General features: G+C 53.9%; 1 long non-coding RNA gene across 12 annotated transcripts in view; it reads left to right on the forward strand.

Annotated features, from left to right (window-relative positions):
• LOC139799422 (uncharacterized) overlaps positions 1–21,021 on the forward strand; it is a 32,049-nt gene continuing 11,028 nt past the window's right edge. The window contains exons 1-8 of one of the 12 annotated variants that reach the window (XR_011727253.1): positions 22–277; positions 5,666–5,751; positions 10,082–10,311; positions 11,273–11,506; positions 15,554–15,643; positions 17,658–17,894; positions 18,315–18,516; positions 19,507–19,696. This is a non-coding gene — a long non-coding RNA (uncharacterized lncRNA). Of the gene's footprint in view, positions 278–5,665; positions 5,752–6,454; positions 7,135–10,081; positions 10,312–11,272; positions 11,507–15,553; positions 15,644–16,588; positions 16,718–17,657; positions 17,895–18,314; positions 18,517–19,506; positions 19,697–21,021 lie in introns of those variants that run through there. The other 11 variants (XR_011727254.1, XR_011727250.1, XR_011727244.1 and 8 more) reach the window with 11 other exon arrangements.

Consider the following 21,021-nt stretch of genomic DNA (forward strand, 5'->3'; position numbering starts at 1 on the left):
GGTCAGTTTTACCCCTGAAGAGTCAGCATGGTTTGTTTCTTGCTCAGCCTCTGTTGTCCTGCTTGGAAGAGGTTGTGCTGATTTTATTTTTCCTCCATGCTTTGACCATTGCTCCTGCTTCTAAAAATATTCCTGGTGTGGTCAGCAGGGCTGGTTTAATGACTCCAGCACGTTCTGTTGGATTGCCTGGTGGGCTGACAGCCACTGGGAAAGAAGAGCTACAGAAACCTGAGGGGTCAGCAGTTGTTCAAGGGTTTGGTCTGAAGACTTTTGCTTGGTAAGTGGTGTGTGATGGATGAGTTGTTTGCCTGGTTTGGGACAGGGAACTGGGAGAAGGCACAGTGCAGCTTTCAGTCTGCCAGACCCCAAGGTTATTTAACTGAGCTTCCCTGTGCAGCCCCTTAGGAAGATGTGTGTGTGTCTGAGTACTTGTGTTTCAGAAGCTCTTGAGCCAGTTTTTAACCAACTTTCATATTTATACCTTAGGTGTTTAAAAAGATCATCAACTTGCTTGTAGAAGTGTGTCTGCTGGCTGCCAAATGCTTGCCCCAGGAGCCTGGGGGGGAAAAAAAAAAAAAAAAAAAAAAAAAAAGGAAGACATTGATATTTACATCAAGGAGAGTCTCTGCTCTGTATGTGGCTCAGTGCAACCCCAGGGAAGTTTTCCTGCTGGCAGAGGGTTACAGCTGCTGGATGGAAGCTGCTGGAACCTTCAGAAAATCCTGAAGCATGAGCCAAGGGTGGTGCTGCAGGTAGGGATGAGGGCAGGGATGGCTGGGGGCTGTCAAGAAGCATGGGGTTCATGTGAGAAGCTTTCTGGGACTTGGATCCTGACCAGACTGGCATCTGGTGAGCAAACACTTAATAAATATCCCTCTTTTCTTCTAGATAACGAGAGGTGAAAGGGGCTTTCTGTGTCCTCACACTCAGCAGGGCCCATGGCACAGCTCCTCTGTCTCCTTCCCACTCCTTGTCTTCCAGAACTGCCTCTGGTCCCAGTCTGGGGGGGCTGAACCTTCCTTCCCAAGTCCTGTGTTCATGAAGCTGTGGGGAACTGCTGGGGAGTCCCTTTCCAGAGGTGTCCAGCTGAGATGCCACCTGCATGGGGATACTCCAAGGTGATTCCCATCCACAGAACCATTTCCCCTGCCCCAGAGGCTCAGATGGGACACCAGTACAGCTGATGGGGAAGGAAATGATGCTGCCCAGTAAAACCAGCAAAGGACAGTACCGCAACCTCATCACGGAGCTGCTCCCAGGCAGTTGCTGGAAAGACCTTTCAGGCAAGTGCTATAAACCAGAAAATGATGCTTTGAGCCCTTCATGTGGATGACTTGAGCAGGGACATCTGGCTGGCAAAATGTTGTTTGTCATCAGGTGAGGCCGTGTGGTCCAAGTGTTAAATCTGTCTTTGTTTGGAAAACCCTTGGGCTCTAGTGTTTGGGGAACACAGCAATATCCAGCAATTCATTATCAAGAAAGAAAGAAAAAAAAAAAGAGAAAAGTAAAAAACACTTCTTGCCCTTTTGTTCTTCACCACAGAGTGGTGAGAACAGTGTGTTCCCAGCAGTAACTTTTAATTATTTCACCACTGCACCATCTCTCTTACACTGCAAGTTAGAAATGTCAGTTTAATTTTCTTTTAATTGCTCAGCTAGCACGTACCTGGGAAAAGCCATTATTACCAAGTGTCTGGGCCCTCTGCTTGGTCTCAGAAAGCAGCTTATTGCTCTAGGACCACGCATTCTCCAGGTGATGCACTTCAGGCTGCCAGGGGGTTACTTAACTCCTGGGCTGGCATCAAGGGCACTCCAGGCTCCTCTGCAGGGGACACCTCTGAGGCTTCACCCGTGAGGCCCTTGCTGTAGGGGACCTGGATTTTGGAGCAGGAGGGGGCAACATTTCTGAGGAGCAGGAAGCAACCAGCCAGCTGTTCCTGGTTTTATTGTGGGTTGCACAGATTTATGCTTAGATCTGTTTTTTTCCTCCTCGTGGCTACAGGGTTTATTTGAAAGCGTGGAACTTTATTTTTTGCACTTGATTAACTGTTTGAGTGCTTTCAAAAATACAGAACTACTAAGAAACAAAATGCAGAAGTCATTAATTGCAGGGGGCCCAGTGCTCTGCCAGGTTTCAGGTCTGTAGCTGTTTCTGTGGATGGCTCAGGAGCTCATGTGCTACAGTTAAGCAGGAGCTGCTCCTTCTGTTCATGGAGGGCACAGCAGCTCCATGTTAATGCAGAATCATTCAGTGTTTAAAAAATAAAAAGTCTTAATAATGGTCACTTGGCCACACAGAGCATTTCCAGAGAAATAACAAGAGCAAGAGGGTGAGAAAGCAAGGGAGCTGGGAGCATCTTGGAGCATCTTGGAGCTGGGGTGGTGGAGGTGGGAAGGTCCCTGCCAGCCCCAGGGTGTCTGAGCTGAGCTGAGCATCAGTGGGTGCGGGAGGAATGTCCTGCCCAGGGACAGGCACCAGGTGGCAATGTCGCCCTGTGACAAGCGCCGGGAGGCAGGAGAGGTGCTGGGGACACAAACATCCCCTCCGAGCAGAGCATCCATCCGTGCCTTAGGGCTTCGAGCAGCGCTGGGGCCCTGGCAGAGCTGATCCTGGCCCCGGGCTAACCCGGCTCCCCGAACCCCCAGGAGGGAGAAGGGAAGGGGGGTCAGGCAGGAGCCCCCCTTGCTCTCCCCTCCTGCCTGGCAGAGGCTGCCCTGGGGCTGGCTGAGGAGTCCCATGGTGTCAGAGAGCCCTGAGAGGCTCTTGCACAGATTTGGACAACTGGGGAAACTGAGGCAGGAAGCGTGCCTGTGAACAGGCACTGAATATGGAGCTGGTCTGGAGAAGAGGAGGCTGCAAGGAGAGCTGCTCACTGATCAACCACCTCAAAGGAGGGTGGAGCAGGGAGGGAGAAAGCCTCTTCTCCTGGGTGGTGACAGGACCAGGGAGATGGATGCAAGCCACACCAGGGGAGGTTTGGGTGGGATATTAGGAGACATTTTATCTCTGAAAGGGTTGTCAGACATGGGAATAGTCTGCCCAGGGCAGTGGTGGAGTCCCCAACCCTGGAGGTATTTGAAGGGCCTGTGGTCCTTAGGGCCATGGGTTAGTGGTGAGCTTCCAGCTGGTCAGAGGTTGGGGTGGGTGATGCTGAAGGGCTCTGCCAACCAAAGACATTCTGTGTGGTTCTGTTTGCAGCAGTGGGGTGAAGCTGAGCTTTGGGAAAGGTTTGGTGTGACCCTGCAGGCTGCCATGCCTTGTCACCCCCGTGGCAGGGTGTACGTGCAGGGTGCAGTGTGTGGGGGGCTCGGGTGGCCACATCTCCTCCCTGTGCTTAGGGAACCCCCTCTGAGTTCCCTGCAGCCATCCTTGCCCAGCCTGGCCGTGTCCCAGGGCCACAGGGCTGTCCCCAGCAGTACCCTGGGGACTTTGTGCAGCCTCACTCTATCTGATGGGAGGAGAGCCAGTGCTGAAAGTCTTTTCTCCTTTCCTCCCAGCTGCTCCATCCCATCCTTTATCAGGCCTGACTGCTGAGCTCAGGGAAAACAGGAGGTGTTTTCCTGCTCGGGGCAGGGTCCCCAGGTTTTGCTGACTTCCCCAGGCTGACAGGGTGCTGGTGACCACATGGGTGGCACAGAGAACAGGGCATGGGTGCTGGGTGCAAGTCACGTCAGCACCCGAGGGACCTCATCGTGAGCCTGTGAAGGAGAGGCCAGAAGGTGCTGACAAATAACTCTGGGTTGCCAGATGGTGTCCTGTGGGTCTCCTCCTGCTATTGCCCAGCTTCAGCACATGTCCTCTTGGTTTGGGACCAAGCTATGTCCTGGGGAGTGGGGTGCTGAGCCACACGTACCAGGCCTGTTGCCCACTCCCTGAGCAGGAAGGCTTTGAATGGGCACAGGGCCATGGCACTGCTAAAAAAAAAAAACCACAACAAATTAATATCTTCCAGCTGAGCACTCCTGATTCAGCATTTCTCCTGCCAGCTCTTGACTCCAGTGGGTGGGAGATAAGGAGAAGGCCCTTGTCTGGGCTGGGCATCTCCTGATACCAGCTCTGCACTTCCAGCACACCAGGGGCAGAGGTGGAGTTTGAGGGTCACGGAAACAGGGATGGGTCCTTGCGGTGCCCCTGTCACCTGCTCTCAGCTGTATTCCCAGTTCCATGGAAAAGGATGGGATGTGGGCACCTTAGAAAGTGCTGGGTTTAGAATGTTCCCTAGAAAAACCCGTGACTTCCCCCCACAAGGCATCAGGTCTTTGGGGTCTGAGCATTTACCTGAAGTGTGGCATTGCTGTCACCTGTCATGGTGTCCAGGCTTTGCTGCACTTTGGGGGAAGAAGTATCAGGGAATGGTTTGTGTTGGCAGGGATCTTTAAGACTTACAACCCCCCTGCCTGGGCAGGGACACTTTCCACTAGGCAGGGCTGCTCAGAGTCCCTTCCAGTCCCACACATCCGTGAAACGTGGTAAATGGTGCTTGTGAGAGAGAGATCAGACAGAGAGAGGTCCCGAGGGAGGCACTGAGTGTTCAGGCTGGGCTGTGCATTGATGCTGTGTGTGGTTTCACCTGCTCCTTCCCTCTGAAATTCTGCTTTGGTCTGCAGGAGAAACTTGGCTTTTTGCATCAGCCCTGGGCTGAGATTCCTGTCCCAGCTGGAGGAACCCTGGAAAGACCAAGGCGTGGCACAAAGGAGCAGAGGTCTCAGAGGATGGTAAGTGTGATGTGTGAGGAGTGGTGACCAGTGGCAGAGATGGGGTTGTGGGTACCCAGAGAAGGGCACTGGCAGTGCTAGGAAAGCTGTGGCTAGAAAGGAAGAGGAAGGAAACTCTGCGTTGGGGTCAAGATCAAAGTTGAGGTGATCTTCTCCACTTGCTTTGTGTGCCAGTCGCCTGGAAGTCTTGCAGAAATTAATGGAGAGGGGAAAGCAAGCAGCACTTGAATGCACTGCATGTTATTGATGAGCTTGCCCTGCAGCAGAGCTGAGGAATATGCAGTCTGCAGCTGGGGAAGGAGGCAGGGTCAGTGCAGACCAGGAGATGACTGCCTAGCTGGACATTGCCAGTGCCACCTAAACCTGCTGGGGGTCAGGTTGCTGCCAGCATTATAAACCCCTATAATTCTCTGAAGGCAAATAGGCTTTATCTGTTGAAGTGAATCTTATTAGCTAGAAGTGGACTTTGCTGCCCCTGTTGTGGCCTTGAAACCTCGCTTCAGGCTCTTCACCCTTAAATGAAATGGAGAGGGTTTGACAGAGTGGAGGAAAATTAAAAACAAAGTGGTTTTTTCCAGTGTGAGCTGCCCTGAGCCATTGGGTGTCCGTGTGGCTGTGTGCTGCTCTGGGAGCAATGCAGGAACTGTGATGGGGACCCAGGGTGGTCTGGGGGCTGTGCCAAGCTCTCAGCTTCCTTTGTGCTGGCAGGTCCAGCACACCTGCAGGGCTTCAGCAGGGCTCTCCCAACCCCAGCCAAACCAGTCGGGATGCTCCTTCTGTCTGGTTTGGAGCGGGAAGCTGCCCTCACTCTGCTGGTTCGGAGGAGCTTGGCAGAGGCATTCACACACCTATTGGACTTGCTGGGCTGCAGCTCAGCCCTCCTGCAGTCCTACGAGCAGGAATGTGGCAAGGGACCTCTGGGCCTTTGATGAATATCTTTGTGTTTGCAGGAAAGCTTTTGTAGAAAGAGCAGAAATTCCCCGAGATCCTGGTAAGGGGGATGCCTCAGCCTCACACCTGATCCATGTGGTTCCTGGTAAGGCTCTTCTCCCCGTGACAGTTTGGACCTCTCCTCCCTAAGGGCCTGTTTCCCTTCAGTATCTCAAGAACAACCAGCACATCTCCCCTGGGAAAGGGAGCCTCTGGCCAAGGGGAAAGGGAACATCATCTTATCCCCCATGCTGCCTCCTTGTCCCTCAATGCTCCTGCCCTGCCAGGCTGTCCCCTCCGCATGATACAGGGAAGGAAAACATTGCCTTCTGGGGTGGGTGGGACTGCAGAGGGCTTGGCTGCCCCTCCAGAGGTTCGCAAAGCTGCGGAGCTCTGCGTGTGCTGCTCCCGCATCAGCAGAGGGCACTGCGCATCCAGGCTGCAGCCACCCGGGAAGGGAGGGAAGGTCTTCTGCACCCTTCCAGAGCCAAAGGAACCGTGGACCACCAGGGATTGCTCTCTGAGTGCTCTCCAGGCCTCTTCTCCCAGCTCCCTGACTGAGAGCTCCGGGATGCAGGGCCGCCTCCCGATGGAGAGGTCGGGGCTGATGCAGGGAACCGGGAGGTACCCACGTGAAAGGACAGAGATCAAAGGGCAGCAAAGCCACCCTGGCAGCACAGGAGAGGTGCTGTGGAGAGCTCTGGTCCGGCAGGGATGGGTCATCCCAGGGAAACACGGAGCTGCCTTCCGGGGAGGACTGATGGGGCGGCAGGAGGGGCGGGATCTGGGATCTGGGATCTGGGATGTGGGCAGGGGAGCTGGGAGGGCAGCTCGGGTTTGCAGGGGGTCAGAGAGGAGCTGCCCGCAGGATAGAACCTGCAGCAGGGAGCACGGGAGCCTTTCCACCATCTGATGGCCTCTGGTTTTTGTCAGGGGTATTTATCAGCATCATCCCAGTGGGGTTTGGGGCAGACTGTGGCTTCAGTGTTTGGAGACAGACTTTGGGTTCTTCCCGTGAGAATCTTGGTGTGCAGACACAGACATAAATGTCCCCATAAGTGTTCCCATCTTGCCCATGGAAGCAGCTGCTTGCTGGGGTGATCAGGAACCCAGATGCTACCTGTTACATTGCTGTAGCACCACAGGCTTTGATGCACTGGTGACTTCTTTGTGGAAGTCTCTCGGGGTGAAGACACAGAAGATCAAAGGCTCGTGATCTGGGATGGTGTGTCGTGCTGTATTTCATGGGATAGGAAGGGAGATTGAACTATGGAGTGTTTCTGTCTCTCCAGTTTCTTCACTGGTTGAAATCTGGGCTTGTCTGGAGAGCTCTTCTCCATGGGAAGCCATTTGGCACACCATAACCCCAGCTGGCTGGCTGGTTCCTGTGGGACAGGAGTTACAGCTGAAGCAGGGGTTGAACATCAGCAGGAGAGCAGGCTCCTGCATCTCCAGGCAGTACTGCTGGTTCCAAGGGCTTCACCCAAAGGTATTTCTATTTCAAATGTATTTCTCTCCAGCAAAAGTGACTGCTCCCTGGGAACCTCCTTTGGAGTTCATTTGTTCACTGAAACCTTTATCAAGAGAGTGAAGGTGATTTTCCAGGCTTGTTGATGTCCTCAGGAGATAGCTTGCATGGAGGCTTTCCAAGACACTGCAATCTCAACTATTGCCCTTTGACAGCAGCAAAGATAAAGATCCATGAACCTCCTGCTCGGGGAATCTCCCTGCTCCTCTGGCACTGCTTCCTACAGCTTAGGGTGTGCTTTGCTGCCTTGTGGCCCCGTCCCCAGGTCCTCATACGGCCCTAAGTGCTCTCTGAATGCTTTCTCCTCACCCACCTGGAGCAAGGGCTTCTGAGGAGGTGTCTGAGCCCCTGCACAAGTGCAAGAAAGCTTCGTGGTGGAGCTGGCTGATGTCCGACCCTGCAAGCAGAAAGGATGGATCTCATCCTGCTGAGGCTGCCTAAACAAGGGGAGACAAGAGAGCTGAGCTAAAGCCTTGTTCCCTTCTGAAGTGTTGGGAAGGGTCCTGGACTGCTGGGCTTGGAGCCCTTGGGCAGATGAATGCATGTGAGGCTTCTGCTCATCCCGGGGAACCCATTGGTATAAGCACATCCAGAAACCAATTGTGTTGTGTCTTGGAAACAGGTCGGGCTTGGGTTATTTTGTGTCCACTGGTCCCCTTAGGGGACTGCCTCGGGGACCTTCCCTCTCAGTTCTTAGGAATCTTCTACAGATTTCCAGCAGAAATGTATCTGGGGCTGTCTTTTTCCTCATCTGTTCTGGAGCCAGAGGACAGTGCTGGCACAAACAGATCCTCTCCCTGCCTCTGCTCTTCGATGTTGATTTGAAGTTGGCTTTCTTTGGCCTTGGGTTTCAGAGGGATGCGTTTCAAAACCAGGCATAAACGGGCTTGAAAGATTTCCTGTAGTTTTGCAAGATCTTGACCCTCCGATAGCAAGATTAGAAGAAAGTTAACAACAAAATTAGCATTGGGACTGGGGCTGCTATTGTTAAACAGACAGCACTGTAAAGCCAGTACTTCTTGTTTACAGTCAAACTCATGAATTTTTCGATATTAATGTATGAGGGATTGAGTAAACAACCATTGTGCCTCCAAGGAATGAGTCCCAGGCTGTCCTGAGCTGGAATACTTTGTACTTTCCTGATTGCCTTCCAAGAATTTCAAATTACTTTGTAACAGAAAAACAAGCCTGCTTCGGGGAATGCTTGTGAGGTTCCTGGGACAGCCCTCCTGCCTCTGAGCTGGGCCTGGGCTGAGGGCAGAGCTCTGGTGCCCTGGGATGCTGAGCATGGAGGTGTCCCCAGGGAGATGGGGATCACCAGGAGGAGTCAGGGGAGTCAGGCAGGAGGCATTAAAAACCTCCTGAAGAGCACAGGTCTGCAGCCAGAGTGCAGCCCTGTCCCTGTTCCTGCCTTTATGGGCACAGGGACATCGCAGGCACTGTCCCAGCAACCCGGTGGCTGCCATGGGGAAGGGGAGGGGAAGGGATTGGGGGGAGGTCACACAGCAGCTCAGAGGCAGAGCCAGCAAGGAAGGATTCTATGGGTCTAACCCATCCATCAGCTTTCCAGGAGCAGCCAGGGGGCCTTCAGTCCATGGGCACAGCCCCCAGGGACCCAGTGACAAGGGATATGTGGGCAGGGAATGTTCCCCAAGAGCCCCTGGGGAGCAGCAGATCCCATGTTGTACACTCGTGGGCTCTCTGGGCTTTCCAGGGGGTTCTGAGCATGGTGGCCCTGCCACCACGGGCTGTGTGAGCTTGCAAATCATCCCTTGTTCCTGGCTGCTCTGTGCTGAGTGAGGGCTCTTTGGGAGCAGCCAGCTCCTTGCCTAAAGCTCCTCCAACCAAAAATAACACTGGGGACAGGAGACCGACCTGCTCAGCACCCCTGCCAGCCCTGGGCAGTGCCATTTCTCTGGTTTTTGAGCTGAGACCATTAGCCAGAAGTGGAAACAACTTCCTCAGGGGGCTGGGGGTTGCAGAGAGGAGATGCAGAAGGCAGCTGGTGGCCTGGCAGCCTCCAGGTGTCTTTCTGGCTGTCTTATCTTGGGCACCAAGGCCAGCACTTTGGTAAAGCAGGCAGGATGGGGCCCTCGCTACCTGGGTCCTTCTTGGGTTCAGCTTCCAAGCCAGCAGCCTGGAGCTATGGAAAGAGTCATGAATTTGGGTTACCAAACCATCTGCTGGCTGCATTTTAAAAAGCAATTAAAGGAAAATTGTTTCCAGCCCTTCTGTTTGCAAGATGTGGTCTAAAGAGAGATCACCAAGCCAGGTTCTGCCTGATTCTGCTGCAGATCTGGGTTAATTTGATCTGATCTCTGCTGGGCTGGAGGTGCAGGCAGGTAAACAGGGCTGCCATGCTCTTAGGTTTGAATGAAGCTGAAGCCCTGCGGGACTTATTTTTTAATTACTTTTAATCAGAATTTATTAAACACAGTGAAAAGAAAAAACAAAATCCTAGGAAGTTATTCTTTGGCATGAAAGAGGATGATAGAGTATTGCCCCAGAGTGATGGACAGCAGGTCTGGGCTGGGCAGAGCTGGGTGAAGCTGCTGAAGCAATGGTCCGGGCAGCTTTTCCCACCCAGGGTACCCCAGAGGTTGGAGGGATTGGTGTGGATGGGTGTGAGGGCACGGGGCCAGCAGAAGCCACCTCTGCTCACACACTGGCTCCCAGGCACCTCTCAAAGCATGAACATTTTGCTTCTTCCTTTTCCCACGGTGAAAAGAAAGAGAGAAACCCAGCAGGTAGGGATGAAGGCAGGGTGACATCCTTCTTCTTAGTCCTCCTTTGGCAGCTGTCACCTTGCCAGAGAAAAACCTTGCGTTGGAGGGGAAGGTGAGGCCATGGTGAGGGGCATCTGCACAGAGGATTTAATGTTGTTTCCTGGCTGTTCTTATATCCACAGGGTTTTTGTTCCTGTTCTGCTGAGAAGTCACGTCCAGGAGAAATGGAAAATGAGTCCTTGCAGGGCATGAGTGGGGAGGGCACCTGTATGCCTGGGGACTGCCTGACAGCCAAAGATGACAGCATCAGGACACCTCAGAGGATGTGGCATGGTCTGCCCTGGTGCTTCATGCTGTGCTTGGTGGAGAGGACACAGACCCGTGGCCACCAGTGCTGAACCTCTTGTGGTGGGTGAGTACCCCTGGGGGTGCTCTGGGTGCCCAGCAGAGAGATGAGGTCTGATGTCACAGAGCTCAGATTTGGGTCTGAGCAGCTCGTTTTTCCAGCAAGGAAAGGTGACTGAGTCTTGAAGAGGCTGGGATGGGATAAGATGAGACGGTGGTGGGGTGCCTGTGGTTTGGGTGCCAGGGGTGGCCGTGGTTGCTCAGGTCTCGTTGCTTAATTGATGAGGGAGGGGGGAAGCAAACCCCAAGGTAGCAAGGAGGCAGGAGAGGGGCAGCTGCTCGGTTTGTGAGCAGAAATCCCGGAGCTGATGTAAAAGCTGTCAGCAGGACCAGCCCCGGGCTGCCCTCGCCTTTGCTTCTCCTCCCGTTTGCTTCCACGGGGTGGGGAGCGGGGCCAGGGCTCGGCATTCCCTCTGCTCCTCTCGGCAGGAAAACCGGGACACAAAGCCCCGGGCCAGCCCTCCCCCCCGTCCTGCCAAAGCCCCCCGGAGCAGCCTCCCCACTGGGGGTCCCGCAGCCTGGAGTGTGGGGAGGGAGGGGATGGGGACCACCCGGGGACCTTTCTGGGTGCTGCAGCTCTTCTCGTGGGTGGGTGCTCCTCTGCCTGCTCCAGCTGTGCCCATCTGTGGGTGCTGGTGGCCAAGCAGAGCTGAGCTGTGCTCCAAAACCACAGGGATCTTGTCAGGGTGGGGATGCAGACCCTGGGGTGGGGGGGACTCTTATCCAACCTCTTGGCCTGGGGTTGTGTAAGAGCTGGCTTTTTCCTAGGATTCCCACTCTGGGCTTGATGGGTTGGAAATAATGCAAGAGCAGCCCTTTTTCTGTTGTGGTTTTCTGTTTCTTGGGTTTTGGTTTTTTTTTTTTTTTTCGTTTGTTTTGGGCTTGGATTTTTGGAGTTTTGTTTTGTTTTTTTTTTTTTTTATTTACCCCCTGATGTTTGTGATGTTCCACTTCCGTCCCTGGCCAAGCTGAGCTGTGCCAAGGCCCCAAAGCCAGGCACACCCAGAGGGAGGGAAAGCAAAGCACCCTCAGGAGAAAGGGGACAGAAAGCAAGCACTGCAGCAGGAGAGAGAAGAGGAGGAGAAGGAGAAGGGTTTGCTTCGTGTCTCCAGCCCAGCAACAGCTCTTCCCAGGACCTCCTGGGGGTGTCATGGATCCAGTTTGGTCCCTTGTCCTCTGCCCTTGCCCCGATGCTGGGAGAGGTAAGGAAAGGCAACACACGGGATGTACACAGGGTTCAACACCTGCCTGGTGGTTGGGTCTCCCAGGTCCTGCTCTGGGCAGCAATCTGGGCTCAAGCTCCCCAAAAGCAGCAGCACAGAATCACAGAATCTTTGTGACTGGAAAAGGGACTCTGAGGTCACCCAGTCCTACCATACACACAGGCAACAAGCCAAAACCCCAAAACCCCAAACCCCCTGCAGTCTCAGCCACCAGAGCACGCCCTGCAGTGCCACATCCACAGGTTTCTTAAATCCCTCCAGGGATGGTGACTCCACCACCTCCCTGGGCAGGCTGGTCCAGTGCCTGACCACTCTTTGAGTGAAGAAATTCTTCCTCGTATCAAACCTAAACCTCCCCTGGTGCTACTTCAGGGGGTTTCCTCTGGTCCTGTCACTTGGGAGCAGAGCCCAGCACCCACCTCCCCACAGCCTCCTCTCGGGGAGCTGTAGGGAGCAATGAGGTCTCCCTCCCCTCAGCCTCCTCTGCTCCAAACTCCCCATTCCCACTTCCCTCAGCTGCTCCTGGCATGACACCTTCCCCAGGCCCCTCACCAGCCTGGTAGCTCTGCTCTGGACAGGGGAGATCACGGGATCAAAGCTTTCTGAAACACTCGGGGCAGTTGGCCCGGGAGGTTTTGTTCTCACTATTTATAGCAGCTGGGGCTGAGCAAGTTCAGAGTTGCAGGCAAACTTTTCCAAAGCTGGGGGCCATTTGGAGAAGGGAGGAGGAAAGGGAGTTCAGCCAGGCCAGTTTCCAGCAAACGTTGACTCCTTGCCTTAGGTATGTGTTGCTCTCCATGACACACTAACAACAGAGCCTGGCTGGGGCTGTAAAGACTGAAACAAAACAAAACAAAACAAAAAAGCAAATTGGCTGGAAAGGAGAACATGAAATAGAGAAAGTTTCCAAACAGCAAAGCTGTAGCATTTGAAAGTGACAACTTTCCTTACCAGCTTGTTTTCATCCCCTGGTCAACATCCTTCAATTACAAATATACTGGGACTGTTTTCCAGGAGACAGCGAGTGATGATTGGAGGGCAGAAAGGCCAAGATCCAGCTTTCTGCAGCATATGTCATGCCTAGAAACGGTGATGAGGGGCTTTGTTATCTTCCTGGTGTGGGATTTTTTGTGCTGTCAGTCAAGAACATGTGGTTTTTAATGTGCTAGCCCTGACAGGCAAAGTCAGGTTTCAGTGCTGAGCAGGCAAACCAAGCACGAGGCCCTTGGTCTCACGTCCTGTTTGATGCTACAGCCCCTGCAGAGCATGGCAGGCAGAGCTGGGGTTTTCCTGTCCACTACTGATGGTGTTTAATGGTGAGGAGCACGAGCTTCAGATGCACACCCCAGCTTTCTGCATGCCTAGAGCCTCTCTTTTGATTTAAGGCACTGAGTGTAGGTTATAAAAATATCTCCCTAATTACCAATAGCATCCCAGCTCACTGCCAGATCTCTGGTGCTCTGTGGGAGCTGCATCTCAGAGCTGGCTTCTCCCTAAAGGAAAGGGTGCAATTAGGTGGGCAGGTAATTATAATCAGCCTAATGAGGGGACAGCTGACAGGAGGTGTGTGTGGGAGCTGGGGGGATGCTTGGCCCAGGAGGGCTGTAGGAGATGTCAGGCTCTGTGCTGGCAAGGCTGGGGCAGGGTTCCTGCAGGCTGCTCCATCCTGCTGGAGCTGGGTCCTTCATCAGCAGTCACAGGGACCACCCAGGGGCTGCCTGGGGTTGTGTCCAGAGATCCAAATCCCACAGCTGGAAGGTTTCCTCTCACCTCCAGCATCCTCACCAAAGCTGCTTGTCCTTGCTCGTCCTTGCTCTGGATGGTTGGACTGCAGCAGAGAAGCCAAATTGTTACCTCCAGGGAAGATCTACGGCAGGTTTTAAAGAAAGAAATGATCTGTGTGTGGCTGGAGCAGGAGATGAAGGTAGGTCTGGCCCAAGTACACATCAGGTGGCCATGGCTGGGGCTGCAAGGGGAAATATCAAGCAGAAGTGGAGGTTTCCCCTGGAGCTCTCCAGGCCATTCTTGTTTTCTATTTCTGTGAATTACCACCACAAAAAGGTAGAGGAATAGCACTGACATGTGTGGATGGGGCAGAGCTGGGGCTTGTCAGTGGTATAGAGGAAGTTATAGGTGTTTTTAAAAGAGCATTGGTTGGCCTGCAAGACAGCAACAACAGTGATATGAGGCTCAGCAGTATAAAAGACAAGGTCTTTGAGCTTGATAAGCAGCAATATATGATAAGATAGGACTTCATGTTTCCTGGAGGTGACAGGGAAGGGCTTTGGACCATGCACTGGTCTCACACAGTTCCTCTGAGCCACTGCCTGAACACTTTGATACAAAATGCAGCTGCACTCCTCTGGGCTCTCACGCCAAGGGCTCTCCATTGGCATGAAAATCCTCAAGGCAAGAGCCACCATGACCTCCACTGGAACAGTGGGTACAAATCTGATTGTCCTTTCCCCAGAAAAAGTTGTAGTCGAGAGAGTGCAAAGCAAATCCACCATCCTGGGTTGCTCCAGTGGTGCCATAGGTGTGAGGGTCAGATGTGGCTGTCCTTCTCCCATCTTGTTTTTCCAACGTGGCAGAGATGGGCTCTGAGCCCAGTTTCTCCCCCTGCCCAGCAGAAGAAAATGTTCTTTTCATTTTTGCCTCCTAATGATGATGATGATGACCATTCACATCTTGTTTTGCATGTGTCCTTGCTATGAAAGACTTTGCTTGTGCTTGGAGCTCATCTTCCCAGCTCTTGGCTTTGAAGGGGTACCCTGCCCGACTGGACAGTCATTTGGTTCACTGAGAGTCTGTCTGTTCTGCAATTAACAGACAAAATGCCCACTGCTGTGGTTGGAAAGAAGTTTTAATTAAAATCCCTTGGTATTGGCTTTGGCCAGGCTGTGGAGTGAATGGGAAGAGGGCAGAAGGCCCAGGTCAGGGTCTTGGGGCACCCTAGGAGAGTGTCAATTGTGCTGAGGCTGAACACAAGGAAGGACCTGGTTTATAATTGCAGTGGCCTTGCTTTTTATTTTTTTTTTTCTCGAATGACCTGCCCAGTGGGCAATTTCAAACTGATAGGAGCACAGATAGTGCCAGCCCAATGTTGGGATAGGTCCACAGGTCGCTTGGTCCTAATGAGGAACCATGAATAGGGACTCACATCACACGAGTGAAAAAAAACACCTCAGTCTCTTCTCTAATGAGTGAGGCTCTCCAAATGCTTTTTGTCTTGGGCTTTGCTTGGCTTTCAGGGCTGCATCTTCCAGGCTGGCCTCCAAGCTGTGGTCACCTGCCCCATCCCCTCTCTGATGGCCACCAGGAGGGTGCCTGATGCTGCCCTGCAGCAGCTCTATGTGTTCCCAGGGGGGGCAAACTCCTTGGAGGGGGAGACAGCTCCTTGAGGGGATGTGGTGGGCCCTGGTTGGTCTCCCCTGGGTGGAAGTTGCCCTCTGCATCCTTGCCTGTGATCTGATCCTTGTCCTGGGCTCTGGAGAAGCATTCATGTTGCTCCATGTGAGATGTTCCCCAGCAGTGCTGTACCTGCAGGAATGTCCTTTCCTCCCCATGTCAGAGCCCATTAATTAATATGGGAAGTCATGTAAAAAGTGCCAGAAAACTGGAACCATGATGGGTTCCCCTGTCACTGGCACAGAGTGAGTCCTGCTTGCTTCCATGGTGCCAGCCCCATGAGCCCATTTATGTTTTCCCTGAAGTGATGGACTCTGATTTGCAGCAAAACAAGCAAAATTAAGATATAAAAAAGATTAATTAGTGCCAGCCCCACAAGCTGTCACTTGAAGGCCAACAGGAGGGTCCTACCAGCCTCAGCTACCCCTGAAGCCATCTGGATGCTTTTTGAAACGTAACTCCAAAATCTCTTTTATTTTTTCTGATTGTTAAGGTAACTTTTGGGGGGCAAATGCTCTCCTCAGTTCCATGCACGAAGCCTTGACTTTCACACATTATAAGGGGGGAAAAAAAAAATCCTTTCTTGCTACCATTTGCTTTTTTGCCTTCTGCATCCAGGTTGAATTTTGTGCTGTCGAGCTGCATGGGAGTTCTGAGGATCTGTGGGGTTTCTCAGCCCGTGCTGGTGATGGAGAAGCTGATGTCCAGGTGAGCCCAGGGCTTTTGGCTCACCCACACGTGGCTGGAGTGGGCGCAGATGCCCCTGCAGGCAGGGAGGGAGAAAGGGTCAGTTTTTGGGGCTGGGAAATGGGGGGAGAGCCCCAGTGGTGAAGCATGAGGGTAGCTCTAGGGACCTGTCAGTGGTGGCATTTGGGGCCACAAGTGAAACATCCCTGCTGGCATCCCCTGGGGCCACCTGAGCAAACCCAGCTTTTGGGGATGGAATTAGCATTTTGGGGCAGTGACAGGGATTTTTTTTTTTTTTACTGTTCCCTGAGAAAAATGCCATTTTTATTGCCCAAGTGCAGCGGACAAAGGGCTTGGCTCTATTTTCCCTTTCCCTTTCAATCCCCTTTCCGCACGGTGACATTTTCTACTTCCAAACCCTGGTTTGGTTTGTTTGGGGTTTTTTGTTTTTGTCTTGGTTTTTTCCTTCTTTTCCCCCCTCCTATTTCCCCCTCTCTCCCCCCCAAATACCCCCTTGGGAGCACAGCCGCTTTCCCGGGGTGCCCCCCTTGCCCTGGCAGGGTGCCGGGGAGGTGCCAAGGGGGGGGTGGCCGCGCTTCCCCCTCCTCCCTGCCAGCACAATGGGGACATTCAGCCCACGGGGAGGGAGGTGTCACCGTGTCCCGTCCCCCCCCCCCCCAATCGCCGTTTCCCAAATCGTGTGGTGAGACAGAGAGCAGCTGACGCCAGTCCCAGCGAACTGGGATCCAGCATCACCCAACCAGCCCCGCACAGCCTCCCCTCCCCACGCAGGCGCCTGCGTTGTGTGTGTCCCTCCCTCCCTCCCAAAAACCATCTCCCAAGTCTGCCCAGTAACACGGAACTGGGCTCCCTTTTCCCACCCAGCCGGGCCAATCCGCTCCTTGCCAAGCGGCCGGGGGCTCCGGGGCCGGGGGGCGAGGGGCCGGGGCTGCTCGGAGGGGCAGGGAGCGAACGGCGCCTTTGCCACATCCTCCTCCTCCTCCTCTTCTTCCTCCCCACCCCGCTTGGGTTTTTAATTCGGGGCTGGGAGGGCGGCGTGGGTCAGGGCTTGGAGGCAGCCCTGGTGCTTTCGCAGTAAGGCAGCTCACCCCATGCAAAACAAAACAAGGAACCCAGCACAAAACACATACCGAAAAAAAAAAAAAAAAAAAAGAAAAGAAAAAAGAGAGAGAGAGAGAGAAAAGCGAAGCAAAAAAAATCTGATTCCTGCTGAAGGAAGCCTTGTTTTTAACCGCAGCTGATCAGCGGTTTTTGCAGGGGTGGGACGAAGGAGGAAGGAGGGGCGGCAGATGGAGGAAAGCAAAGCTCCGTTCTCCCGGGCTCCAACCCGAGCTTTTCAGGCTCTGCCTGTTCCGAGGGTGTTGGGATCCCCCCTTCCCCCCGTTTGTGCTGCGGTGTGTGCAGAGCCAGAGGCTGGGGCTGGTGAACACCCAGGGGTGCTGGGGGGTGCTTGATACCCAGCCTGCTGCCTCCCCCAGAATCACAGAGTGTCAGGGGTTGGAAAGGACCTGTAAAAACACCAGACACGCTGAGTCTCAGGGGGTTTGACTGAAGGACTTGAGCTCCTGGTCCCCGTGCCTGGTCCATCTCTCAGGGCTTCTTGCAGGTCCCTTGGGCTTAGCAGCTGCACAGCTACTGCAGTTTACAAAACAGTAATTAAACACCATTTGGTCTTTCCTGGCATGGTCACCTTATCACGAGCTTGCTGAGGTGTGCATGAGAGCACAGAGGTATTGGGGATGTCCACGGGCCCAGTGCCCATCCCTGGTGTCTGGGATGGGTGTTCAGAGGGCAGGGTAAGGTGTTGCCCAGTTCTGCTGAGCTGCAGCAGTGCCCGGTGATGGGTGGAGATTCATGGCTGGGCTGCAGATTTTGGGAAGTGATGCCCATCCTGCTGAAGCTCAGGAAGGCTCGTGGTGGCTTAATGCAACCAAATCCTTATGGGATGTCGGGAAGTTGAGGACAAAGGGTGGAAAGCAGGAGGCCAGGTAACCTCACAGCTTGTGTCTTGCAGGGAAACGGCTGCCAGATGGGATTCTCCTGACATCTGAGCACCTTGCAGCTGCCTCCAGGAGTGCCACTCTCCCCTGGTCCCTATTTTGGGTGTGGGGACACAGCGCTGGCTGAAGGGGAGGATGGGACAAACACCCTCCTGGCTCCAGGCACCGGGGAGAAAACAGCTGCTGCAAAAGTGGTGCCCGAGGCTGCAGAAGAAGAGCAGGAACGGGGGGATGGTGCAGGCACCGTGTGGGTAAGTGGAGGGCCAGAGCTCCTGGTGGGACTGCAGCCAGAGCTGTGGGGTGGCACCATGTCCCTGTGGGTGCTGGTGCTGCCCCACCCCGGGGAGAGGCTGAGCCCAGGGCTTCTTGCACAAGCTGTTTGTGTAGGGTGAGGAAAGCCGTGGCCTGGAGGCACGGAGCAGTTCGGGACGTCCCGTGGCAGCTCTCCCAACCAGGGCCTGTGCCGCAGCTGCACCAGGGATTACAGCTCCCGAGGATCCGGTTACATGGGATCGTCCCTCGGCAGGGATGGGGCTGGTGAGGGCTGTGCTGATAAATAGGTGTCATTTCTTGGAAAGACTTAGGGTGTGTTTTTTTTCCTCCTGTGCCCTGCTGCCCCCATCTGCTTCTCAGCATCTGCCCTTCCCGTTGATTCCACTGAATTGTACCAGGACACAGAACATCTGACCAGCACCCCCCTGGCATGGATAACCAGGACCACCGCTGCTTCCCAGCTCTGCATTCCTCCAGCACACAGCCAGAGGAGGAGGAGGAGGAGGCTGTAACTTTCAACGCCCTTACAGCCCTTCTGAATCCCACCCATGGACACCGTCCCCACAAGGGGACAGAAAAGCAGCTGAGGCCTAAGGACAGGTCAGGAAGCAGAGCTGGGAGCATGGCTGGTGTCAGACAGGGGAAGGGGAGGCAGGGTCTGCAGGTCAGCTTGCTCTTGGCAGGATAGAGCTCCAGCCAGCAAACTCACTGCTCTGCTTACCCGGGGCTCCAGAGCCAGAGAGAGGGCAGGTGCTGGTTGCCTCTGGGCTTGTTGTGGTATTCACTGGGCAAACTGGTCCTCCCAGGCACCTGCTCGCTCAGGCTTGAGTGAGAAGGAGGATTCAGGCACAACGGATAGGATCTGCTATATGGCTATAGGATGCAGACACAGTTGGCAGTAGAAAACATCCCCCAGACTAACAGGATGGCAAAGGGGATGGGCAAAGGCAGGAGGACCCAGCTTCCCATCAGGATTGTGGGATGAATAATATGCCCAGGAGGGTGTTAGCTGGGCAGGGCTGGTTATGGTCATTCCCCCCACTGTGGGGCAGTGACCTCAGGGCAGGGCACTCCACAGAGCATCAACTGTGACTATTGATTCCATTGGCTTTTAAATCTCAGAGGACATTTCCCTGGCAGAGAGACTTAGTTTGGGTTTGGTTTTTTGGTTTTTTTTCTGAGTAAAGATAATCTTCCCCTCCTCCCCCACTGCTGAATACTCTGGCATGGCACCAAATAGCAAAGTCAACATGAAATACACCCTCATTTCCTGGGCCTCCTCTTCTCAGCCATCCTCCAGCACAGAGGAGTGATAAAGCCTCTGCTTTTCTAACTGCAGTCCTTTTCCAGGGCTGGGTTTTTGTGGCTTTTCAGAGATGGTGCCAAGAGCTTTGAAATCCATTCAAGACATACAGCAAGAGAGCATTGAGGAGCAAGCAGCCTTCCTTGAGCCCTGCCTGCCTGCAGCACCCCAGATGCCCCTGGTTTGCTCAGGCTTTTAAGGAACATTGGTGAAGCCACCAGCATCCCGTGGCATGGCACAGCCTCCTGGGGTAAGAAGTCACTCCCAGTCCCTTCCTTCCACTGCAGGCACACAGAAAGGGCAGATAAAGGATGTCAGCTCTGCCGTGATGGCCTGGACACTGCTGTCCACAGCTAGGACATTGAGTGTAATTTATGTGCCAGCCAGGATCAGGAGAAGCTGAGCAGCAGAGGGAGGTCCCACTGGTATCTGCCAGACCATTTGCCTTCAGGAACTGGAAGCAAGATGGGATCAAAGGTCTGTATGGCATCCACTGCACCTTCCGCTGCACCAGCCTCTCATTTCCATCCCAGTTCTCTCACAGTGACTCAGGAGCTGAGCAGGTGGCTCTTCCCCTCTCACTGACCCTTCCTGGGACAGTGCTCCCTGCTCCTCCTTGGCTGATGGCTTTCTGGACCCCCACCAGGATGACCCTGGGACCAGTTCCCAGGGATTCTGGTTCCACAAGCATGTGGAGCTCCTCTCCACCCCCTTGGGCTTTTGGCTGCTCCCTGTGTACCGAGGAGGGATGTGGTCTGGCAGAGCCAAAAGCTGACTGTGGTGAGACTGGAGACTCATTCTGTGGCAAAGCAAAAGCCAAAGCAGCTCTTCCCTTGGTCTCTGGCTGCTCCAGGGTAGCACTTGGAAGAGCAAGGGCACCTCCATCACTTGGAGACCCTGGGCATCCTCCAGCCCCAGCGCAGGGTGCATGGTGAGGACCATCCTGCCCTGCAAGGCCACGACCCGCCCTCGAGCGTGGGGACAGGCAGTCCCAAATCAGCTCTTTGGAGGTAACGAGCACTCCAGCAAATGCACTAAAAATAAGGAAACAGCAGGCGAAAAATAAATCACTTTCAGGAACCTCCAGCGGGGCGGCTCCTGCACGCTGGGGCTGACTGAGCCCTGATTTGTGGCCTGACCTTGGCCACACTCATTGAACATCTCGGGAAACCCAGCAGAATAAAAAGCAGGATGTCGAGGCTGAGCTTAGCTTTTCCTTCTGCAGATAAATCATTGGCAGATGAGGAAATTGGCTGTTTTTGTTTGCTAACAGCTTTGCTTTGGGCATGCCAGGCCTGCCTGAACAGGGTGGCTGTGCCGGGCAGCTTGCAGGGCTGGGCTGGGAGGATGAGCAAAGCCCCCAGTGCTGTCCTGAGCCTGTGGGATGGAGAATCAGCCCAAAGAATCAGTCTGCAGCTGCACAGGGTACCCGGGGAGAGGCATAAAACAGCGAGGTGCCAAGGTAAGAGTGGAGGCACCCTCCTGTCTCTAGGAGAACTATATAAATCATCTAAAAAGAGGAAAAAAAAAAAACAAAAAAAAACCAGGTTTTGTTTTTGTTTTTTTTTCAAGGATCTTGCAGCTGCTGGTTCAAGAAGTGTCTTTATCCTTTCCTTTTCACGCCATAAATCTTTTACTTGGTGCTCCAGCACGTTGTGCCATCCCAGGCTGTGTTTTGGGGGAACGGGGTGGGTGTCCTGACAGTCTCCATGATGCTCCCCGGCTGTTCGGGTCCTTGTCAGGCAGACACGGCTTGCTTGCCTCTGGCCGCTGGGAAGTCAGGATGGGTGACAGAGCCGATC

This window comes from Heliangelus exortis, chromosome 8 (assembly GCF_036169615.1).
Source record: "Heliangelus exortis chromosome 8, bHelExo1.hap1, whole genome shotgun sequence".
NCBI classification, from domain to species: domain Eukaryota; kingdom Metazoa; phylum Chordata; class Aves; order Apodiformes; family Trochilidae; genus Heliangelus; species Heliangelus exortis.